Here is a 15,820-nt window from a genome sequence, read left to right on the forward strand (position 1 = left end):
ATTAGGAATCCTACTGGATTTCAATCTCTACTGTGACATCTCTCTCTCTCTCTCTCTCTCTCTCTCTCTCTCTCTCTCTCTCTCTCTCTCTCTCTCTCTCTCTCTCTCTCTCTCTCTCTCTCTCTCTCTCTCTCTCTCTCTCTCTCTCTCTCTCTATATATATATATATATATATATATATATATATGTGTGTGTGTGTATATATCTATATCTATATCTATATATATATATCTATATATATATAAAGTCATTACAACAGTTTATGATCATTTACAACAACTTATACCAAGGTTAATAAAGTATTAGAAGTGTAGGCATAATGTATTATAAATTCAGCATTCATAATGTTTTATACATCCATACCAAAGTGACAACAGTGTTTGAAGGAAGAATCTCCAGTCCTGGGTTACAGAACATAACCATCATAACTGTAGCCAGTTATAAAGACACAGACAACTGCTGTGACATGTAGTTTCTGAAACTGAATAATGCCTTATAAATATCAATAATAATTTACAGGATGACTGATGATATTATAACACAAGGATGATGACGTATGAGCAGTATCTGCTGGTTCTGAGTAAAGTGTAAGTCAAAAATTATACATCAAAGTGTTCTTAATAACTCTTTATTTGCCAAAACAAAACATTAAAAGAACAGAGACAGTAAATAGAAGTGTTACATGTTGCTTTATGCATGAATAAAAAATAACGTGGCAGCTCTAAATCTTTGTTAATTCAAACACACAGTTCTTTTTTTTTTTTTTTTGTTTTTTTAATAAACATGAAATCCCTAAAATAGATGGGTATATGGACCAGTGACAAAACCTAACAAAAGTTCCCCACCTAAAAAAATAAATTCCTTCACACTGCTTTGGTATGGATGTATAAAACATAATGAAAGCTGAATTTATAATACATTAGGCCTACACTTCTAATACTTTATTAACCTTGGCATAAGTTGTTGTACATGATCATAAACTGTTGTAATGACTTTTATAATGCATTATAAATGCATTATAATGTCTTATGAATGTGCGCTTAATGCATTATAAACTAGACCTTCAAATAAAGTGTTACCGTACTTAACTACATACTTTATTTATTAGGGACTAAACACAACTTCTTTGTATTTTATGCATATTGATCTACAAATTAGGAGTGCAATCGATTCAAAATAATGTATTCAAACTAAACAAAAGTTCTTCACTTTTTACAGTTAGAAACAATTAGAAGCAATAGATGACCTCATACTAATAAACAGGGAAGTAGTGAAGCAGCTACAGGGAAAGAGTAGCCAGTAACCGGACACTTTTCGTATTTTAGTTTTCCTCATAGGTGAACTCTAGGAGAACTTCAAAAACTTGTAGAAAAACTAGATTTGCTGTTAAATGAGGAACATCTTATCATCAGTACTCAGACAGAGTCTACATGAATCTGCTGTGCATAACATCCAGAAAAACAACTTTTCAAACTTTACCTCTTTGATAAGACAAATGTGGGCATGTGAGTCTTGATTTGTGTTCCACCGGTTTTCCATGTTTAGAATCAGGCTTAAGGCTGTAAGGCAACGATATTCAACATACGGCCCATGGGCAAAACCGGCCCACCAAAGGGTCCAGTCCGGCCTGTGGGATGAGTATGTGAAACGCAAAAATGACAGGTGAAGATATTAGCAATCAATGATGTTAAAATAATTTTACTTCAATACAGACAAATTTTTTTTAGTTTGTATTTGCTTTAGCGCAAAATTACACAAAAATGTTTGCATTTACAAACTACCCTTTCACAAAAAATGTGAGTAATCTGAATAAACAACAACTTGAAATGTCTTAAGAGAAGTAAGTGCAATTTTAACAATATTGTGCCTGTTATTAAATGTGTTGTGTATTTGTAGATCCACGGTTTGATTAATTTGATTGATTGACTGTGGTCTGTAAGTTGTAATGCACATGTGGAAATGAGAAGTTGATTGTTAAAATTGCATTTATTTTTCAAATAAATTTCATTTTTTTTCATGATTGTTCATATTATCACACTTTTTAAAGGACACTTTATTATTGTAAACATTTTCATTATGTAATTTTACATTTTTCACTCTTAAACACAGAGAAAAGTTTGGAGTTGACATTATTTATAAGTTATTATTTTATTGGTCCGGCCCACCGGATCATATTGGGCTGTATGTGACCCCTGAGCTAAAATGAGTTTGGCAACCCTGCTGTAAGGAGAGGATGGACTTCTGAAGCTGTCAAAGTGCAGGAGAATGGTGGGGTCCAGGGTCGGACCCTCAGTGGAGGTTCAAGGAAGTGAAGCGAAGTAAAATCAGCATTACAAATGCTTCAAATCACATAAAACATTTTTTTTTCCTATACTAATTAAATAAATACAAGCTAACCTCACTCATGTGACCACTTTTGAAACCAAAGCGAAGAGTTTACTTTAATATGGTTGTCCTAAGTTATGGCATTGAATTCCATTGCATTCCAAATAAGTTTCAATTAGAAACAAGAAAAGCACTTGGAGAGCGCAGACCTCTGCCAAGGCAGATCAGCCCCCCACCCCACCCCCAATCACCACCAAAATGTAATCATTTGTTCCTTGTGCCAGTATCAACATTTACTGAAATTTTCATCCAAATCTATCCATAACTTTTTTGAGTTATCTTGCTAACAAACAAACAAACAAACACACAAAGCAAAGTGATCACAGTGCCTCCTGGCGGAGGTGATAAAGTCACAGATGGGGTGGGGGGGGGTTTCTATTACTATAATTCCTTAGTTAAAACTAAGAACACTTGACTCCTCTTGACTTTAAAAGACGCACAAACTTCAATTTTATGATAAAGGTAAAAATTTTAAGTGGAGCATTGTGGTGCTACAGAGATGCTTCAACATATTCCCCAGTACAGGGAAAAAGTCAAATCAGTTTTGTATTTTTTTGTATTTTATAAGAATAATTTTATAATGTATTTTATATTTTTTTTAATATTTTATAAGGAAATTCAAATTTCCATTAAAATTGGGACTTGTCTGTCAAAATAACCAGGTGTGATGAATGATAATTAAATTAATTTGACTTTTTTAAAAAGATAAGTTAGACATTTATTCATCCTCCACAGGGGAAATTCCAATCAGCACAAAGAGATAGGAAGAAGAGGAATAAATAAACAAGAAAAGCACTCGGAAAGCGCAGACCTCCGCCAAGACAGATCTGCCTGCCCCCACCCCACCCCCTCCCCGATCACCACCAAAATTTAATCAGTTGTTCCTTGTGCTACTCTCAACATTTCATGAAAATTTTATGACAAGCCATTCATAACTTTTTGAGATATCTTGCTAAGAAACAAACAAACACGCAAACAAACACACAAAGCAAAGTGATCACAATACCTCCTGGCGGAGGTAACAACAGGATACAGTAGAGGTATAGGCCTATGTTTGACAACTGTGTGTGATTCATTACATCACTGGCTGTGTTCCACAGCAACTCAAAGATTTTTAATATTCAGTCCATGCAGTTCTATAGTTCCCGCTGTCTAATACTTGATCCATCTCCGCCACTCATTTACAAGCTTTCTTAAGTAGATATAAATAACAGAGTTACCTGGTTCCCCTAACTTTAGTTTAGCAGTTTAGCAGTAGTTCACATGTGGAACTGTGTGTGTGTGTTAGAAATGATGACCTCAGACTGGACACTCTGTACGTCAATCAAGTGGCAAAAGCCAGAGGAAGGACAGGTGATGGACTAACATTAAACATGTTTTTGAAAGTCTCACAATCCACTTATGTTACCTTACCGATCTACTGCTCATTCGACATATTGGGCACCTTTGCCCTGAAATATGTAGTACGTTTTCAGATCTGTTTTAACCCATCTTTTTTATTTATATATATTTGGATCAAATTTCTACTCAGATGCAAACTTGAACTGAAAGTGACCTCATGTCTGTCATTCACCTCACACAGGTATTTTTTTTTTTTTTTTTGGCTAATTTGGCCCAAATGTTCACTTGGACTCAAGGAGGACACTGATTAGATTGTGATGGGCAAAGGTCAAAGGTCAAAGCTGTTGTGATCTCACAAAACACGCTCGTGGTTCTTTTTCTAGTTTACCAAAGAGTTTATTTAACAAATGTATTTACTGCCAAATTCATTGCTATATTTAAATGAAGTTTTCAGGTAGAGCCTTTATTTACTTACTTTACTACATTTTTGTACATTTCAACAATGATGTTTTGATAGATCCTCTGCATCTGTTAAAAAGACAGCTCCAACCACAACCACAGATAAAACTGAAGAAAAGAATGAGGAACATGTTGCTTTAGCAGTGCACATTCAAGTATAATTACTGGGCAAGGCAAGGTACATTTAATTTCATTGTATATTGAATTACAATCACAATGAAAGTTTGATCAGCTTATAAAAGTACAGAAATACATGAAACATCCAGAGAAAAAAAATAAAATTGGAAAGTAATGAGATACTGAGAGAAGAAAATAAGTCATAAGAGAGAGAAACTGAAGAACACAGGGTGTAAATTTAAGAACACAGGGTGTAATCTGCAATTCAATCCTTATTTTTGAATCAAGTAAACAACCGACAACAGTTGTAAAGAGATTTGTGGACTTGGAACTGACTTTGACTTGTGACAAGAGGTCGGTGCGCATGACACATTGTGGAACACCTGCCCCTCAGACTTGTGACTGGTCGGTATAGAGTAGATCAAAACATATTTAACCTACAAAGACCCAGACCTACTTTTGTGGCACTTTCCAAATTAATTTTTCTCTATATTTAAACTTTTTTTTAAGTGATTTTCTTACCATTTATTATGAAATTATCCTCTGTAGTTTATGTTTTTTCAGTGAAAATCAGGTATTTCCCTATTTGTAATTTGCTGATACTGTAGATGTTCATAAAAGCCCAGTTTAAAGTTGTGGGTTATTATACCAAAACCTTTCTTGAATTTCTTGAATTTATTTTTGAGGGGGAAATTTCATTTGACTTTGAAGATGTTTTGTTTGTTGTTTTGGCTGAGCCCTTCCTGAACCCTTTTTTTTTTTTTTTTTGAGTTATTTAAAATAAATACATTTTAGACTGTAGTTTTCTAGTCTGGTGTTGTGCTTGGAAGTTGGGAGAAGACAAAGGGATCACATTATGTGGGTCCTGGATAATCCCTAGGCTGGGATGTAACATACTTCAAATGTATTATGTATAGTGTCCCTACATATACCTGCTTACTTACTAACTAACTAACTAAAGGACCAATTGGCCCATTAAGACCCAGTGCTACTTTTGTGACAGTTCCCACATTAAATTTTATCTATATCTAACCTTTCTTAAGTGATTTATCACCACTTATTATAAAATTATGCTCTGTATTCTGTGTTTTTTCAGTGAAAATCAGGTATTTCCCTATATTAAATTTACTGATAATGTAGATGTTCATAAAAGCTCAGTTTACAGTTGTGGGTTATTATATCAAAAACAGAGAAAACGGGAAAAAAAAAAGTGACTTTCAGTAAAATATATCATTAATTGAACGTAAACTAAGTATGTCCATCCACTGTCAACTCCATGGGTTTCACTGGTGAACCAATGTTGTAGAAGATGTTTCCACAGTAACTATGGAGCCTCTGAATATCCAAATGGGTCATATCTGATGACCATGAAAAGATGACAAACTGTGTTTTACACCAATTATTTTAGTGTATTGATACATTTAAGGTTCAGAAGTTATTAGTCATTTAGATCAGTAAATGGTTCTGGTTGCCAGTGGCTGTTTGGGTGTTTATGGGTTAAAATGTGGGAGCTTGATCAACATGCATTTCTAAGAGCCTACAGTTGAGTTAGTACATTGAACAGAAAGTTAAGGGGGAAATATCAAGAGGTTTTTTTTGACATTTTGAAGTCTGAAAGGCACCTCATGTCATGTCTCGTCAGATTTGTTAATTATGTTAATGTTTAGTGTTTCATGTCTCGTCTTTGGTTTTCAGTGTTTTGTCTTTGTTTCATTAGTCACGGTATGTTAAGTTAGAGTTTCACATTTTGTCCTGTCTTGCACTTTGTTTTATTTTGTATACAGGGTGGGGAAGCAAAATTTACAATGAACATTTAGTTGTTTTTTCTCAGCAGGCACTACGTCAATTGTTTTGAAACCAAACACATATTGATGTCATAATCATACCTAACACTATTATCCATACCTTTTCAGAAACTTTTGCCCATATGAGTAATCAGGAAAGCAAACGTCAAAGAGTGTGTGATTTGTTGAATGCACTCGTCACACCAAAGCAAAACTATTACGAGAAAGTTTGGAAGATACTATTAAAGAAGAATGGGAGAAGTTGTCACCCGAATATTTGAGGAACACTTGCGCAAGTTTCAGGAAGCGTGTGAAGGCAGTTATTGAGAAAGAAGGAGGACACATAGAATAAAAACATTTTCCATTATGGAAATTTTCTTGTGGCAAATAAATTCTCATGACTTTCAATAAACTAATTGGTCATACACTGTCTTTCAATTCCTGCCTCAAAATATTGTAAATTTTGCTTCCCCACCCTGTACATCTCTTCCCTCTTGTTTCAGACCCTGACTTCCTCCCTTTGTGTGTTCTCCCACCAGTGTGATTGTTAGCTTTACCTCTGATTGTTGTCACCTGTGTTCCCCTTCCTCATTCATAAATAGTCCTGTCTCCCTTTATCTTGTGCCAGTTCATCTGATTCCGTCATGGTGTTCACGTCAAGCGGGCATTCACGTGTTTTTTCATGTTCATCAGGTTTTTGTTTCAAGTTTTTTCTGAAAGACTTTTTGTTCGTCATAGAGATTGTTTTTTAGTTTGATATATCCTCCTTGAGAGCGCTTTTTGTTCATCACTTTTTTATTATTAAAATACTTTTGTTAAAACCTTCAGTTATTGTGAGTCGTGTACTTTGAGTCCTCCTTTTTGTGTGTCAAGGAGTTAATACTTCATAGTGATATTGACCCATAAATACTTCTACAATGGTCTCATTTTAGAGTTCATCTTTGTTCCTCTCTTCTGTCTTAAAACATTTTATAGAGAGTGATTGTTTACTTGTGTCAAATGTAGGTACATCTAGTGCATCACATAACATTCTGAGCTGATGATGCTGCCATGAAGTGACAATCTGAGCCATTATGATTGATTTTTACATTCATGAATTTTAAAATGGGAACTGAAATAACCCGCTACAACCTATAATCATCTTTTAACAAAAGAACTGTCTCATTGCCAAACCATAAAATCAGTCTGGGACATTTATGGGAATAAATGAACCACAGTTTTTGTGAATCGTTTTTGTGCCTGAACAGATGGAAAGCTTCAACCTGTGGTGTCACTTAATGCAGCGTGGACAGCTGAGAGGATGCAGGGGCCTCAATTATAACAGAAACCATAACTCCATAACTTCATTAGGTGTTGGCACTTCAGCTCAAATCGATCCAGGAGTCACTCTAGTCTAATAGTGTGACATCAACGCCTGTAATGAGCAGCTTGTGAACTGGCAGCCTGCAGATTTGTACTGAACCACGCCCTGCAATGAACAGTGCTGGGAGAGGAGTTTCACTGCAGACTGAAGACTGCAAGTCCTTATGTATTTTATTACACAACACACAAGCATCTGTTTTTATAACTGCATGTGGCATTGTGAATGAATGTGACATTAACATGATTCTGGTTGTTACAGTGGATCACAAAAAGCCCAAGTACACACAGATTTAAAGTGGCATATAAACAGATGGTCTGGTCCCAGTACAAAGATAAGAGGGTCCTAATACTTATGTCACGTTAATATTCTGTCTTGTCTGATTTTGTTTGTTCCTTGTTTTTTGTTTGTTGATTTTTTTGTTGTTTGATTGCTGTTGTTTTTTACTTTGTCTTATTGTTTACTTTATAGTGTATTCATTTGTGTTGCCTTCAAGGACTTGTGTTTTAGGTATCCCCATTAAAAAAAAAACTAGTGATGTGAGGTCTGGTGAATGTGGAGGGTATTCAACGAAACCCCTCCGTCCAATCCACCTGATTGACAAGTTCACCAGACGTCACACCACTAGACTTTTTTTCATGGGAATACCTAAAAGACAAAGTCTACGCTATGAGACCTGCAACAGTCGCTGAATTGAGAGCAGCCATTGAACATGAATGCACGTAAATAACAAGGGAATTGTTTGGTGATGTGTGTGATTCCATTGCTGCGTTGTCAGCAGTGTCTGGACCAGAACGGACGTCAGTTTGAGAACAGGTGGTGGCAAAACAATAAAATGATGTTTGTAAATTCTGTTACATTTTGAAAATTAAATGAATTTTAATAAACACCAGTGTGTATACATTTTCTGGGACACTCTGTATGTATGTATATGTATATATATATATATATATACTTATTTACTTTTCTGATATGTCAGTATAGGTGTGTATGTATGTGTATGTGAGGATGATAAGTGAGGTTAATTACTTACAAAAGATCTAAGGGACTTGACTCTTTATATATTCTGCTGATATGAAGCTAAAGAATAGACTAGGGGTCAGCAACCCTGGTCCTAGAGAGCCACTATCCTGCATGTTTTAGATGTTTCCCCTCTTCCAGCACACCTGATGGTCATTATCAGGCTTCTGCAGAGCTTATCATTTGAATCAGGTGCGGGTGAGGGATACATCTAAAACATGCAGGATAGTGGCTCTCTAGGACCAGGGTTGCTGACCCCTGGGATAGACTGTTGTGTGGAGAAGGGGTGGGATTAAATAAGTTATACTTCCTCCCACTCCTTTTTGAATGTGCAGATGAAGTCATGTATATGTATGTTTTGTTTTCTTCCATGACTTCTTACAACCGGTTTTATTTCTAAAGACTAAGTAAGATTACTTTGTCTTGTTGCATATTCATAATAAACTAAAAAACTAAATTTCTAGAGCAAAAAAAAGGGCTCTTGTAGGTGTGAATTTATTAGTACTGATTTAACTTCTTTCTTTAGGTAAAAAGTGAGAAAGTACAGGCTCTAAATTGTACTCCAGAAAGCTATGAACAGGGTAAAAACAGGTATGGTTAAAATAACAGGGAAAAAATAGAAAGAGTAGAAGCATATTGGAGTCAAAAAGGTGAAACCTTGGTGAACAAATGTAAAAATAATATAAAGGGGATGTTTGCTTTTCAAAACACTTATAAATTTAGTTGAATTTCTTTTATTTTCTGTAGCTCACTGTTACGGTCTCCAAACAATAAGAAAGTAAATCAGCTCAAAGGAAAAGGAGACCCCAACATAAAGAAAGGACACCATGGAAATTAAATGACTTCAAGGATTTTATTAATCAGATTAAACAAAAGTAACCCAGTTAGTTAACAATGAAGTCATTTACCAAAGTAACAAATTCAAAAAGGCAATACATACCAAAAATGAACCCAACGAACCAAAAGGACCTGGAGGTGCCGGCAAAAATAAATAAAATGAAGGGGGAAGGCAGGCCACCCCTATAGGGACAGAGAAGCTGCTCCCCCTCCCTAACTGAAAAGAACTTATCCAACTAAATCTAAAATGAAAAGTTTGACCACCGGCCATCCCTAGGCCAAACTAAAAGAAATTAACTTAAATGTTAACTAACTAAAAAGAAAGAAGGTGCCCTAGCCTAAGGCTTCAGCTGTGGTTGGACAGGTTTGCTGCGTCTGCTGAGGTGTTCATCTTACTGCCTTTTCTAGCTGGATGACAATCAGGGTAGCTGGTTCCGCTGATCATCTGCATGTGTGTTGCCTGATTGAAAGAGCCACAAACAGGGTTACACAGTAAATGATGTCATGGCCCCACACAACACTCACTATTCATGAAAGTGTTTCTATGTGTTGCTTTTACTGAAGGAGGCAACTCCTTTAGTTTTCTACAATTCCTTTTCATCATATTGTGATTCAAGTGTTCTTAGAGGACATGAAATACCTGCATCTACTCTTTACCTGTGTGTCCAGGGCCCGTATTCCTAAAGATTCTTAGTGCAAAGAGTTTCTCCTAGTGGCCAAATTCTGAGAAAATTCTTAGAATCATGATGTTTTCTTAGAATTTCCCCTAAAAATGAAGAGTAGATCCTAGTAAAGATAAAAGCTGTTCCTAAAGAATCTTAGCTCTTAAGAGAGCTCCTAAGGTGAGATCTGTTAAGAGCAGGGAAGAGGACTTTTAAGGGGCAAAGGACAAAATGGCCGACGGAAGAGGAGGGAGGGATATTCTCCAAACACTGGATGACAGTGAATTAATTAAATGCTACAGATTGCACTGTAAAAAAAAAAAAAAAATAAATAAATAAATAAAGGGGTGCTGAAAAAATACTGTAAAATAATGGAAAATAACCATCTCATAAAAATACAGTAATTTTCCATCATTAAAGAACTGTTTTTTGCCCTAACTTTACATGAGATTTTGCTTTTTTTGACTTGTTAATGTTTAATAAAGAATATTTACATGTATTAAAACAATCAAATTACCTATAAATATACACTGAACAAAAATATAAATGCCACACTTTTGTTTTTGCTCCCATTTTTCATGAGCTGAACTCAACAATCTAAAACTTTTTCTATGTACACAAAGGCCTATTTCTCTCAAATATTGTTCATAAATTTGTCTAAATCTGTGTTAGTGAGCACTTCTCCTTTGTCCTTTGCTGAGATAATCCATCCACCTCACAGGTGTGGCATATCAAGATGCTGATTAGACAGCAGGATTATTGCACAGGTGTGATTTAGGCTGGCCACAATAAAAGGCCACTCTAAAATGTGCAGTTTTACTGTATTGGGTGGTCCAGGGGGGTCAGAAAACCAGTCAGTATTTGGTGTGACCACCATTTTCCTCACACAGTCTTCTTCATGAATTCTCTGAAACAGCTTTGGAGATGGCTTATGGTAGAGAAATTAACATTCAATTCACAGGCAAAAGCTCTGCTGGACATTCCTGAAGTCAGCATGCCGATTTCATATTCCCTCAAAACTTGTGACATCTGTGGTATTGTGCTGTGTGATAAAACTGCACATTTTAGAGTGGCTTTTTATTGTGGCCAGCCTAAGGCACACCTGTGCAATGATCCTGTTGTCTAATCAGCATCTTGATATGCCACACCTGTGAGGTGGATGGATCATCTCAGCAAAGAAGAAGTGTTCACTAACACAAATTTAAACAGATTTGTGAACAATATTTGAGAGAAATAAACCTTATGTGCATACAGAAAAAGTTTTAGATCTTTGAGTTCAGCTCATGAAAAATGGGAGCAAAAACAAGTGTGGCATTTATATTTTTGTTCAGTGTATGTATAAATAATTTTCAGTGAGACTAAATTGTACAATCCACTGATAAAACCTGTATTTTGACAGTTTATCAGTGCTTATACATGTTATACATTTACAAAAATACATTTATTCAACATTTTTGTTGTGAAACCTCCCGTAATTACACAAGATATTTGTCAATTAACAAATAAGTCTTGTTAAACTTACAGAACAAATACTTCTTTTATGGTTAATTGCCAGTAATGTTATCTCGTATTTAGGGATGTCCGATATTGGCTTTTTTGCCAAAAAACGATATGCTGATATTGTCCAATGCTTAATTTCCGATTCCAATATCTACCGATATCGCTGCCGATATTTGTGGGATATTAAACTAATTTTAGGTAACATCACATATCTCCTGTCATGGAATTAACACATCATGCCTAATTTTATTGTGATGCCCCATTGGATGCATTCTCAAATGCAACAAGGCTTTTACAATGTAAACACTGTCCGTGCAAAGAATACATACTTCAACTTAACTCTTTCCCCGTCAGAGCATTTTCCAGTGAGTTGGTAGCCAGCGCCAGCCTTTTTGGTCATTTTCACTAATCTTTGGAGGCTCACTGAAAATGTTGTGTTAGGAGTATGTGAACACTGAACACATCAAAAGAAAGAACAGAACTTCAACTTTTAAACACAAGAAACAATTTTATTCTATCTTCATTCATTCGTGAGATATGACCATTTGAATATTGGTCATTTTCAGGAAAAAAATTAATTTTGAGCAAAAAACTGAGAAAACTGCATTTTTTTCCAAAGATATTGATTTTCAAGATAAAATTGATTTCCTATTTACATTTTTGACTCTTTCTCATTTACCAACAGTAACACTGTATTCCAAATCACAAAATAAAATAATAATAACAACAATAATAATAACAAACAGCTCTAAGATATCCCATCATTCCACAAAATATTAGAGGAATCTACACCAAACTTTAGACCAAACATCTTCTAAAGCAACAGGTTCCTTCTAAACTTATCACATTTACATACATCAGTTATAGGTCTAACACATAGTAGTTTAGTTTTTTTGATATAAACACTTCAATATTCCTCATTTTCAAGAAAAAAAGAAACAAATGCACTAAATACTGTAGATTTCTGGCCTTTCCTTGGCTGCACCAGGTCCTCCTGTTGGACCACCTGCTGTGTTTGAGCTGTAAATAATTATATGGACATCTTGTTATTTATCTATGTATGAATTTATGTATTTATTTATTTATTTCATACAAAAGCCACATCAAACAGTGTCTCACCTCTGTCCCTGCTGACATTATACAGCTGAATCTGTTCTGTGTCCTCAGTCTGAATCTGAACTCACTCTAACAGATGAACACTAGCTGTCCTTTGTCTTGTCCCATGTCTGTGTGTCTGTCTTCTCTTTGAATGTCCTCTATAAATGTTTCTTTTCTCTTCCTCCTCCTGTCATTTTCTCCGTGTCGCTCTGTGCCCCCCCGACACACACACACACTTTGTGTCGGACCCTCGCCGCTCCGTGTTTCCCGTGTTCCATGTCCGTCTCCTTCACCTTCTATTTCTCTGTTCCTGTCTCTAAATGGTTCTTCTGTAGCTCCATCATATATTGAATTGTCAGACTCTGTCTCCATAATCATCTTTAAGGCTTTTGAAACTGCGCGCGGTTCCTGCACAGTCTGCATTTCCTCATTCAGTGACTGACGCTGGATGCGTTGCCATGGGATACGGAGACTCCAGTGCGAAAACGTTAAACCCGGTCCTTCATTTTCCGAAAAAACTGCTTAATTGTTTGTTTTTGGACTAAGGAAAGTAATTCACACGATCCGCAACAGCTTCAACTACAGTATGACAGTGAAAACAAGGAGTGACGGAAAATCTCGTCATTAGCGGAGAAAGAGTTAAGTTGTGGAAAAAATGCCATATTTATTTATTTTCTCTCCCTCCCTCCATGAGTCTATTACAGTGTGGCAACTCCACTGTACAATTTTGAAAACTGCACATTTCTTCCAGCTACAGACAATGATTCATTTACGCGTCGGTAAATGCTGGTGAGATCAAGGCATTATTTTATCAGTTTTAATGATAGGCAAAAAAAAACGATACTGATATTCACCGATATTACATTTTTATGCCAATATCGGGCCGATAATATTGGTGGGCCGATATTATCGGACATCCCTACTCGTTTTATTTATTTTAAATTATTTTTTACAGTATTAAACTTTAAATTAACAGTTTAATCTCATGAATAGAAAATAAATATTTGTGAAATTACGATATATTTGCAAATGTATTTCAACTGTATTTTTCTGTGAAAAAGAAAAAAAATTCTTTTAAAAAAATGGACATTTTATGGTTATTCACAGTTAAAGTTTTTTTTGTGTTGACATGTATAGCAGGGCTATATGTACAGCCCTGTGATGAACTGGTGACTTGTCCAGGGTGTACCCCGCCTTCGCCCCTATGTAGCTGGGATAGGCTCCAAGCGACCCCCGTGACCCTAGTGAGGATAAAGCGGGTTCAGAAAATGAATGAATGAATGTAAAATCAGTCTATTTTTGTCATGTCATTGATATTTTCCCGTATCTTAAAAATACAGGAAAAATCTGTAAAATAAACAGTGAAAATTCTGTTAAATTACAGATTTTTGTTTTTACAGTGTGTGTCTTGATATTGTAGCTTCACAAAGTAACCTCACTTTTCCGTAACAGAATAACAGAAAGTCACATTATCATCAAATCTAGCATCTTGTCAAATATTGATTTCTGTTTTTGTACCTGAATGGAATTGGATTGAATTACTCTATACTGACCACGTCTATTTACTATGAAGCACTACACAAATAAATTATACTATTATTATTATTATTAGTAGTAGTAGTAGTAGTAGTAGTTGGAGGAGTAGGAGTAATAGTTTTGTTTACATCTATATTTTGTATATTATTAAATAAATACAAACTTAATTTTGAGTTTTTTGTTTAATAAAGAAATGTAGGAAATATTTAAAGTCTGTTGCCGAACCTTAAGCTGAGTGTAATGCTCATATTGTTTCGCCTTTGTCTAAGGTTTTGAAGCCAGAATGAGAAGTTTCAGTGACTGAGTTTCCAGTTTTGAGTTACCGTTTGTGAAACTCTCTGAAATTACAGCCTGTCACCAGCAGAGGGCAGTAGTGACAATTTTAATCACAGGTCAGCACTTCTACACAGAGCCCACAGGTGGACTTAAAACAGACACAGTGAATAATGACTTTCAGACCTTTAATCTGTTGAGACTAAGAGTGTAACATATTCAAATATTTTTATTTATAATACATGTTCTCTCACATATAAAATGAACTTTAAACAAAATAACCTGCATTTTAACAAGTCAATCCCAAATTGACAAAGAAAGAAAGAAAGAAAGAAAGAAAGAAAGAAAGAAAGAAAGAAAGAAAGAAAGAAAAGAAACAGTTGTACTGCATATATCTGGTTCAGTTTCAGTGTTGATCTTTTGTATTATGTCACTTTGAAAACAGCCACATAGTAAAGAACATATCATCTCTCCTCATGAAGTAGATTGTCTTCTTACCTTTGAACATTTTGCCACTAAGTGGAAGTTTCACTGCACTGCAAAAAAATAAATATTTTTTTCCCGAACTCATTCATTTTCTCAATCAGAGTTTTTTTTTTTTTTTTTTTTTGTGAAAGTTTTGACTAGAAAAGGCATAAACATGATATTGTCATCATTAACTTGTGGTACAGAAAGCTGCACTTATGCTTAAAATCAAGTGGGATTTCACTGATGTTTCCACAATGGCAAGTTATATGAGTAATTTAAAAGGTCTATAGTACCCTTAAGTTCCTATACAGTAGTTTTGCCATTAAAAACATAAATAAATTAATATATAGTTAATCTAGAAACCGGCTTTATGTTTGTATTAACCCCAATTTAGCATATCCTAGGGGACCACGCAACTCTGAGACAGTTTCAGTGGGAGAATTATCGTCAACAGCTTCATTCAATGACAATGAATATTTCTACGAATAGTTTTCCTTGCAAACTGATGTTCTTAAATTAAAGGTATTACTTGGATAAACACAATGAGATGTTGACATTTTAAGATTTAGGAGTTGTTAAATACATTACCTTCACATTCCTTTTGTTATACTATGCAGATTGCAATACAGAAATACAATATTTACATAAAGAATTAAGAATTAAGAAAGAACAAGTGTTCAGAGAACGCAAACCTCCGCCAAACACTCTGAACAGTGTGCATGTGTGGATCGACTATTTGTTTTTAAATTAAACAGTTTCAAGGTTGTTCCACGCAGCAGAAAAAGTTGAAGCTTGGTACCAGTCATGTGTATGTCAAATTAGATTAAATTCCAATCAATATTTGTTGAGTTATAATGAAAAATGTGTCGTAAATGGGATTTTCAATGTTAAATGGAAATGTCCACAGAGTCCACATTCCACAGTGGATGTGGACAATTTTGTGTCAGATACAAGATATTGCTATAAGCTACAGGTGTATC

Source organism: Sphaeramia orbicularis, chromosome 18, assembly GCF_902148855.1.
Source record: "Sphaeramia orbicularis chromosome 18, fSphaOr1.1, whole genome shotgun sequence".
Lineage (NCBI taxonomy): Eukaryota > Metazoa > Chordata > Actinopteri > Kurtiformes > Apogonidae > Sphaeramia > Sphaeramia orbicularis.